The sequence below is a fragment of the Pseudorca crassidens genome, chromosome 16 (genome assembly GCF_039906515.1).
Source record: "Pseudorca crassidens isolate mPseCra1 chromosome 16, mPseCra1.hap1, whole genome shotgun sequence".
In the NCBI taxonomy this organism is placed as follows: Eukaryota; Metazoa; Chordata; class Mammalia; order Artiodactyla; family Delphinidae; genus Pseudorca; species Pseudorca crassidens.
Window position 1 is genome coordinate 13,408,057 of NC_090311.1, and position 7,114 is coordinate 13,415,170.

Genomic DNA, 7,114 nt, shown 5'->3' on the forward strand with positions numbered 1-7,114 from the left:
GTTTATTGTGCATTTATGCTGAGCAGGCACTGTTCTGGGTGCTGGGAACATAGCAGTGAAGAAAACAGATAAAATCTCTGCCCTCTTGGAGCTGGCATTCCCCAACAGGGTATTCTGCTGACATAAATAAGACTCATCCGTCATGTGAGAAAGGCATAAAGCTTAAGGCTTGGAAAATTGAAGAATTGGAAACAATCTAAGTATCCCTTAATGTGGGACAGGTTTTAAAAAATTATGATGCTTCCATACTGCTGAAAACTGCATAGCTGTTTAAAAAGATGGAAGTAGCTATCTGTGTATAGTATTATAGAAAGATTTTCAAGGCCCGTTAAAGGGGGGGGAAACAAGTTCCAGAATAATACATAATATGATCTTATTAATGTTTCACATAAACACTACCTATTTGAGTTTTACTCACATTCTAATATACAGTTACATGTGAATACTGTGGTGTAATCTCAGAGAAAAGTTCTGGAAAGATACACAGATGACAGTTGTGTTATTTCAGGGGAGGAGAGGTGACCTGATGGGGCATGGTGTGGACCGGGGACTTTTACAACTTACGATGGTAATTTCTGACAATGAGAGTGCATTCACCTATTGCTTACGTAATTAAACAAGGAGACACACGCATGTGGGTACAATTGCGTTATAGCAATATAATTATGGATGACAGTTTTTACTCTTTTAATCTCCTATAATGTTGTTTTAATATGTCTATAGAGACATATACACATATAGATGAGATGATGCCAAAACATAAAAGGTGGAATTAAAACATGGTGTCCTGGCTCAGAAATCTTGCCTCTCCCCACCCCACCTGCAGTTTATAGTGAAACCTTTTTTAAGAGCATCATGGGATGTTGGCTAGAAACCCTTGATCTCCCAGTTCTGAGGCACATGTAGTTATTTCACAGTTAAGTAGCCTCAAGGATCTTTGCAAAAGATATGATTTCGTTATGAGAGCACCATGCACCTCCCAGCAGCGATTGAGCTTCAGCTGGAGCCAATGCCGGGGTTCCGGTATGTGATGGGTGGATCCCAGCAGGGTCCCCTGGTTCCCAAACCAAGCCAGGTGAGCTAGCCCTAGCTTCAGCTGATCTCTGAAAATCAGCTCATGCATTCCGGCTGAATCTGTTCCATTGTCTCTCTCTCTGTGACTTTAGGCAGGCCTTTTGCTGCTTCTGGGTTCAATGGCGAGAGCTGAACTGTATATCCTATAACCTCATTTCCACTCCTAATTTCTATTGTGGCAAGTTGTTACAAGGGGAGACCGCATTTGTTCACATGCGCCTGCCATGTGCTGGGACAGAAAAGGCAAGCAAAGCCCTTGGCCTTAAGGAGCATGTTGGTGTCAAATTCTTGGGGATGTTGAAGCTGATGAAACTGCCAGAAAGGTGGACTCAGAACAGAAGCATGGAGATCCTCCTCCACTTCTTTGCAGTCTCTGGCTCTAAATGTCTGGGATAAAGCTGGCCTCTGTTCTTCCAGCCCCTTCATTCTGAAATTAGGCTGGCAGTAGGGCTCCTAGCCATGCTGGGTAGCTTCCGGTCCTAGAGACTAACCACATCCATGTTACATGGGGAAAAAAGAGTCTTGGTGGGGACAGGGATAGCCTGAGGTCAGGGTGATCTCTAGGAGGACTGGAGATGGGACCAGGGTCCTTACAGCCAGTCCTCTGGTTCAGCAAACTCTTAGTGAGCATCTACTGTTTGCCAGGCAGTTTGCTAGATTGTGGGAGCACAGGTGTGAATCGATCAAACCTAGGGCTTGCAGAGCAGGGCTTCAGTGGTTAGAGGCCTTTCCTGGGCAGGACAATACCCTCGGTTAGATATCCTCAGATCTGTGCCCTTCTCCAGGGCCCCCCAGAGAATCGGCACATACGGTCTTAACAACCAAGGAGCAGAAAGCTGCTGGCAGAGGCCCAGGCACACTAGACACTGAGTCAGGGGACAGGGATCAAAAATCATCCCAGACTGTGCCCTGGGTCTCAGCCAATCTTGAGGAAAGGTAACTTGCTTCCATGGGCCACGGGTGGGTGGGTGTTTTCCCAGAAGAGAAGAAGCAGCGTGGCCAGAGCAGAGCATCAGCACCAAGCTGACCCAATCTCTCATTCCCTTTCCACACCTCCTAGCTGTGTGACAGGCCAACAGCTCAACCTCCTGAGCCTCAGTTGTTTCTTCTGTAAAATGGGAACAATAACAATCCCGCTGATTCTTCTTCCTTCAGGAGATGAAGATGGAGATCAAAGGAGGTAACGGGTGGAAAATAGATTATCAAGCACTTTAAGCTACAAATTGATGGTGTTGTACACTTTGAAGCCGTGAATCTTCCTGCCATCTCCCCTTTACGTCCCCCACCCCACCAGGAAGAACCCTTTGCCACACAGCTGTGTGAGGTTTCCCAGTGTAGCGAGTGCGGGAGCTGTCGTAGGGGAGGCGGAAGGAATTCTTGGCCTGCTCACCGCTCGTGGGCTGGAGGGGTCGTTCCTGAACCCAAAGATTCCCTCACAAGGCAAGTGGGCGAGCTGGCACTGGCCCTGGCCGAGCAGCCCCTGGAGACGAGGCTGGGGTGGCCCCATCACTACTGGGGGTTCAGACTGCGCCCTGAAACCCATTAAACTAATGCCTTGTATGCCTGACAGCTGGGGTCAAGAGACGTTTTCAGGGCGCTTACGGGCTCCTCTAGGGGAGAGGCTCTGCTGGGTCCGCAGGCTCCTCTGCAGGAAGAAGGGGCTCTTGGGACACAGTACCTCTGGTCCTCATGTGCTGTCAACCTTGGGCAGGTCACCTCCTTTCTCTGGGTGCAGCTGTTAGGAGGTGCATTGCTTTTTATTTTAAAAGTGACACATGCTCAGAAAACATGTACATGTGAAAGAAGAGGACAAAGTGATGGTGCCTCCCCCATCCTACGACCATGGACAGTCCGCTATAAAAAATTCTTCTCAATATACAAATAGCTATGCTCATTTCTTCAACAGAATTTGGGATCACCCAGATACATTGTTCTCTTGGACTTGCCCTCTGTCAACGTCAATGTTCTCTTGGTCTACCCCTTCCTTCAACCAACTGCAGAGTATTCCAGCATTGGACAATTGTGTGACTATTTCCACAGGGTAAACCCTGAAGTGAAATTACAGGATCAAAAATATTTCTCTGTGTCCTCAATATGTTGAATATCATCATTCCTTTTTAAAATTTTGGTAGCGATGAGTGAAAATAAAATTTTGTTCTAATTTTAAGTTGTTTGATTATTCATGCGGCTGAGCATCTTCTTTATTTTTTGCATGTTAAGTGGCTACTTGTGTTTCTCCTTCTGTAAAAAGCTTGCTTGTGTGTCCTCCCAAGTTTTTCTATTGGAATGATGGTCTTTTTCTTACCTTAAAACAGCACTTTATATAGTAAAGCCCTTAATCTATTGCTCGTCATACATTACATTTTCCCCTAGTTTGTCATCTGTTTATAGTGTGTGTTCCCACACCAAAGATTTAAATACTTATGCAGGTAAAATTGTTAGTTTTTTCCTTTCTGGATTCTGAGGTATATCTCTTTTCAGGAAAGGCCTTTCTCATTCTCAAGATTACAGAGTTCCTATTTTTAAGTTTCTTTTCAAAGTTTAATAATTTTTAAATGTATACATCTTTAATACATTTGGATTTTTTTCTGTGACTGTTAATGGACAACTATTCCAGCATCGTTTATGTAAAAATCTAGTCCTTCTCCACTAACAAGAAATACAATCTTTGTCATATACCAGGTTCCCATATATACATTTTATTTCATTAACCTATTTTATTCTATTCTACATACTTTTTTTTTTTTTTTTTTTTTTTTTTTGCGGTACGCGGGCCTCTCACTGTTGTGGCCTCTCCCGTTGCGGAGCACAGGCTCCGGACGCGTAGGCTCACCGGCCATGGCTCACGGACCCAGCCGCTCCGCGGCATGTGGGATCTTCCCGGACCGGAGCACGAACCCGTGTCCCCTGCATCGGCAGGTGGACTCTCAACCACTGCGCCACCAGGGAAGCCCTCTACGTACTATTTTATTCATTTATCTATTTAATATTCGTACAACATTATCATAGTGCTTAATTGCTCTGACTCTGTAATATTTTTAAAAATCCAGTAGAGCAAGCCTCCTCTCATTTTCCTCTTTTACAAAAATTTTCATGTATCTAACCTCCTAGGGAAAATTTAGAATCAATTTTCCATTTTTTTTCATCAGAAATTTTACTGAAATTGCATAAAAATTATAAACTAATTTGGGGGAGAATTGAAACCTTCACAATATTTAGCCATCGCAAGCAGAAATACAGTAATTTACTCCACTTAGATTTTCTTTGATGTACTTCAGTATTTGCTTCTACACAGGTGACAGAGATTTCTTACATGAATAAGTCATTGTATTTTCAGTTTGGTGGGTGATTTATGCTTTGTTTTGTTTTTGCTGTGGTGAATGGAATAATTTCCATTTTATATTTTTAACTTATTACTGTTATATGAGAAAACTGGTTATTGTTTCTATAAAATAGTCGGCTGAGTCACTTGGATTTTCCATTTAATAACTGTTTTACTTATTACCAAAATAAAGCATGTCTATTGTAGAAAATGAAAACATAAAAGGAAAGAAACCAACAGTACCTGTAAAATCTATTCTTCAGAAGTAGTCATTTTTAACATTTTGATGAATGTCCTTCAAAAAAATATGTTATATATATATACATATATACTTAAAAATAGTATCATAATATATAACATTATACATATATCTACTGAAGTAGACAGATGTATATGTCTAAGAATTAAGTAGACATATGCATATGGAATTTTATGAATAGCATCATAATTTGTTTTCTAAATCACTTTTCCTACTTAATAAAATATGATAAACCTTTTTTCCATGCTACTATTCTACATTATCACTTTAATGGCTGCCTTAAATATATGAATTTATTTAAGCAATCCTCTAACTTTGGACAGTTAGGTTGAGTCCATTTTTTAATATTATAAATCGATAGTGAACATCTTAGTACCTCAATCTTCGTGAATAGTCATGATTATTCCTTTAGAAGAAATTTCTAGGAGTGAACTTTCTGGATCCAAAGGCAGAAACCTAAGGCTTTTGTGATAAACTGGACAAATTGCCCTTCAGAAAGCTTATTCTCCTACCTCCACTTTTTAATACATATTTCTTCATCATATCTCCCTTTCTTCAATGAACATTATACCATAGGCATTTTTTAAGTACTGAAACTCACTGGCAACATTATTTTAATAGAAACAGAGTGTTCCGTCAGCCACCAGCCCTCCTTGGATCTCAGTTCCTTCCGTTTCCTAGGATAACCCAGAAGTTCCTGACTTCCAGACCAAGCAGCTTCGTTTGATGACTGGGTGCCTCAGCTTGGGGTTCCAGCTTCTAAAGTAGAAATAAAATGATTAACTCAACTTCAATCTTGTTTGCTCTGTGCAGCAGGAAGGTGGCCAGGAGACTCCATGAAATGTTAATCATTCTAAGAGTTTGCTACCTACAAGGAGCAGAAGATCCATTTGTGCTTTAAATAAAAACTCCCCTTCCCTGTCATTTTTTATCGGTAAAAAAAGGTGTCATGTTTCTCCCAATCAGGTGTTCACTTGGCAAGAAACTCCTAATTCAGACACAGTTCCAGCAAGGGGATAATGTTTTTCTAAGCAGCAAATGACTACAAACACATCTGCATTGACAAGTCACAACTTATATCCTTCTATGGTGTTTCTGCTCTTTTGAAAATGTTAATAAAAACTTAATGTGGAAAAAAAACAACTTTTTCCATATATGTGTACCAATGAGCCTGAGGCAACTCATACTTTCTTATAAAACAAAGTAGGTCACTCACATCAATCATGTTGTCTTAGCACATTTTTTCCAAATTAGGAATTCTCAATCCATCATACCATGTTATGGCATCCCTTTTCCAAACATTTCCTTTTAATATGCTCTTTAACATGATAAGCAAATCTAATAGAATACATTAGTGTCACTTTTCAGTGATGGAGTGTTTCCTCCTGTTCAATCCACGATGAGTTCAGGGAAAGATTTTTACTGATTCACCCTCTAACAACAATCGCTTATTGAAAATATGACAATGACCTCAAAACGGCCAAGGCCGCACTTGGGTGTTGGCCTTAGAAAGATCATGGGCCCCTACCTCACCTCTCCATGTGTCATAGATGTAGAAAACTCAAAAGATGTGTGTGTCCCAAAGCAAAATAATAAATCCAGATTCTGTACGTGAGGAGTGTTTAAATTTAGCCCATTGACTCAGTAGAGTTGCACATGCACACATTCTATCCCATACAGATCAAAAGCTTGTACTGGGCTTCATTTTAAAACCACATTGCTCGCAGAATATTTCCAAATCTCCTGAATCATGCAGAAAGGGAGGATCCTTGGCTTAATGTGTGTGAGATTCTCCAAAACCAGTTACCATCTTCTTGCAAGTGAATTTGGACCCCATGTTAGATGCACACTCTGTTTACAACCCACTTGAGATATACTTGCGTGTTCTATATTTGACAACATTTACCTAGCAAAAACAGTCTTTGTTTCCACGCGTATCTCTAGTTCTCAGACTCATGTGTTCAGTGTTAGCACTTGACTTTCTTTAGAGACTTTTTATTTGGACAGGGTTTTGGAATAAAACATTTGTGAAAGTTGGGAAGGGGAGCGGTTTGTAGAGCACCCAGGAATTCGGCTGTTTGGGACTTTTCACCCAACAGGAAAACATCTGAAGGGAAAAGGGAGAGTTCAGTTTGTGTTCTGGACCTTTTGCTTGGACACGTGGTGTCCTGCAGACACTGGTCTTGATTGCCCGTTCCATAAGTCACACCACTTCTTCCTCAAGTCTTGGGAAAGAGGAAGGTAGCTTTATGGACCCTGATTAACTGTAGTTTCCTGACACTGCCCCGTTCTTGTCCAGAGCTAATGACTTGAGAGTGTGTATGTCCAGGAAACATGATTAACTCATTGCAAAAATGACTGTGCTGGGGGCAGTGAAGGACACAGAAACGAGACATAGCTCCTGCCCTTAAGGAGATTGAAGTCGGGTTTGATATCAAGTAGAACATGATAAGGAAAAG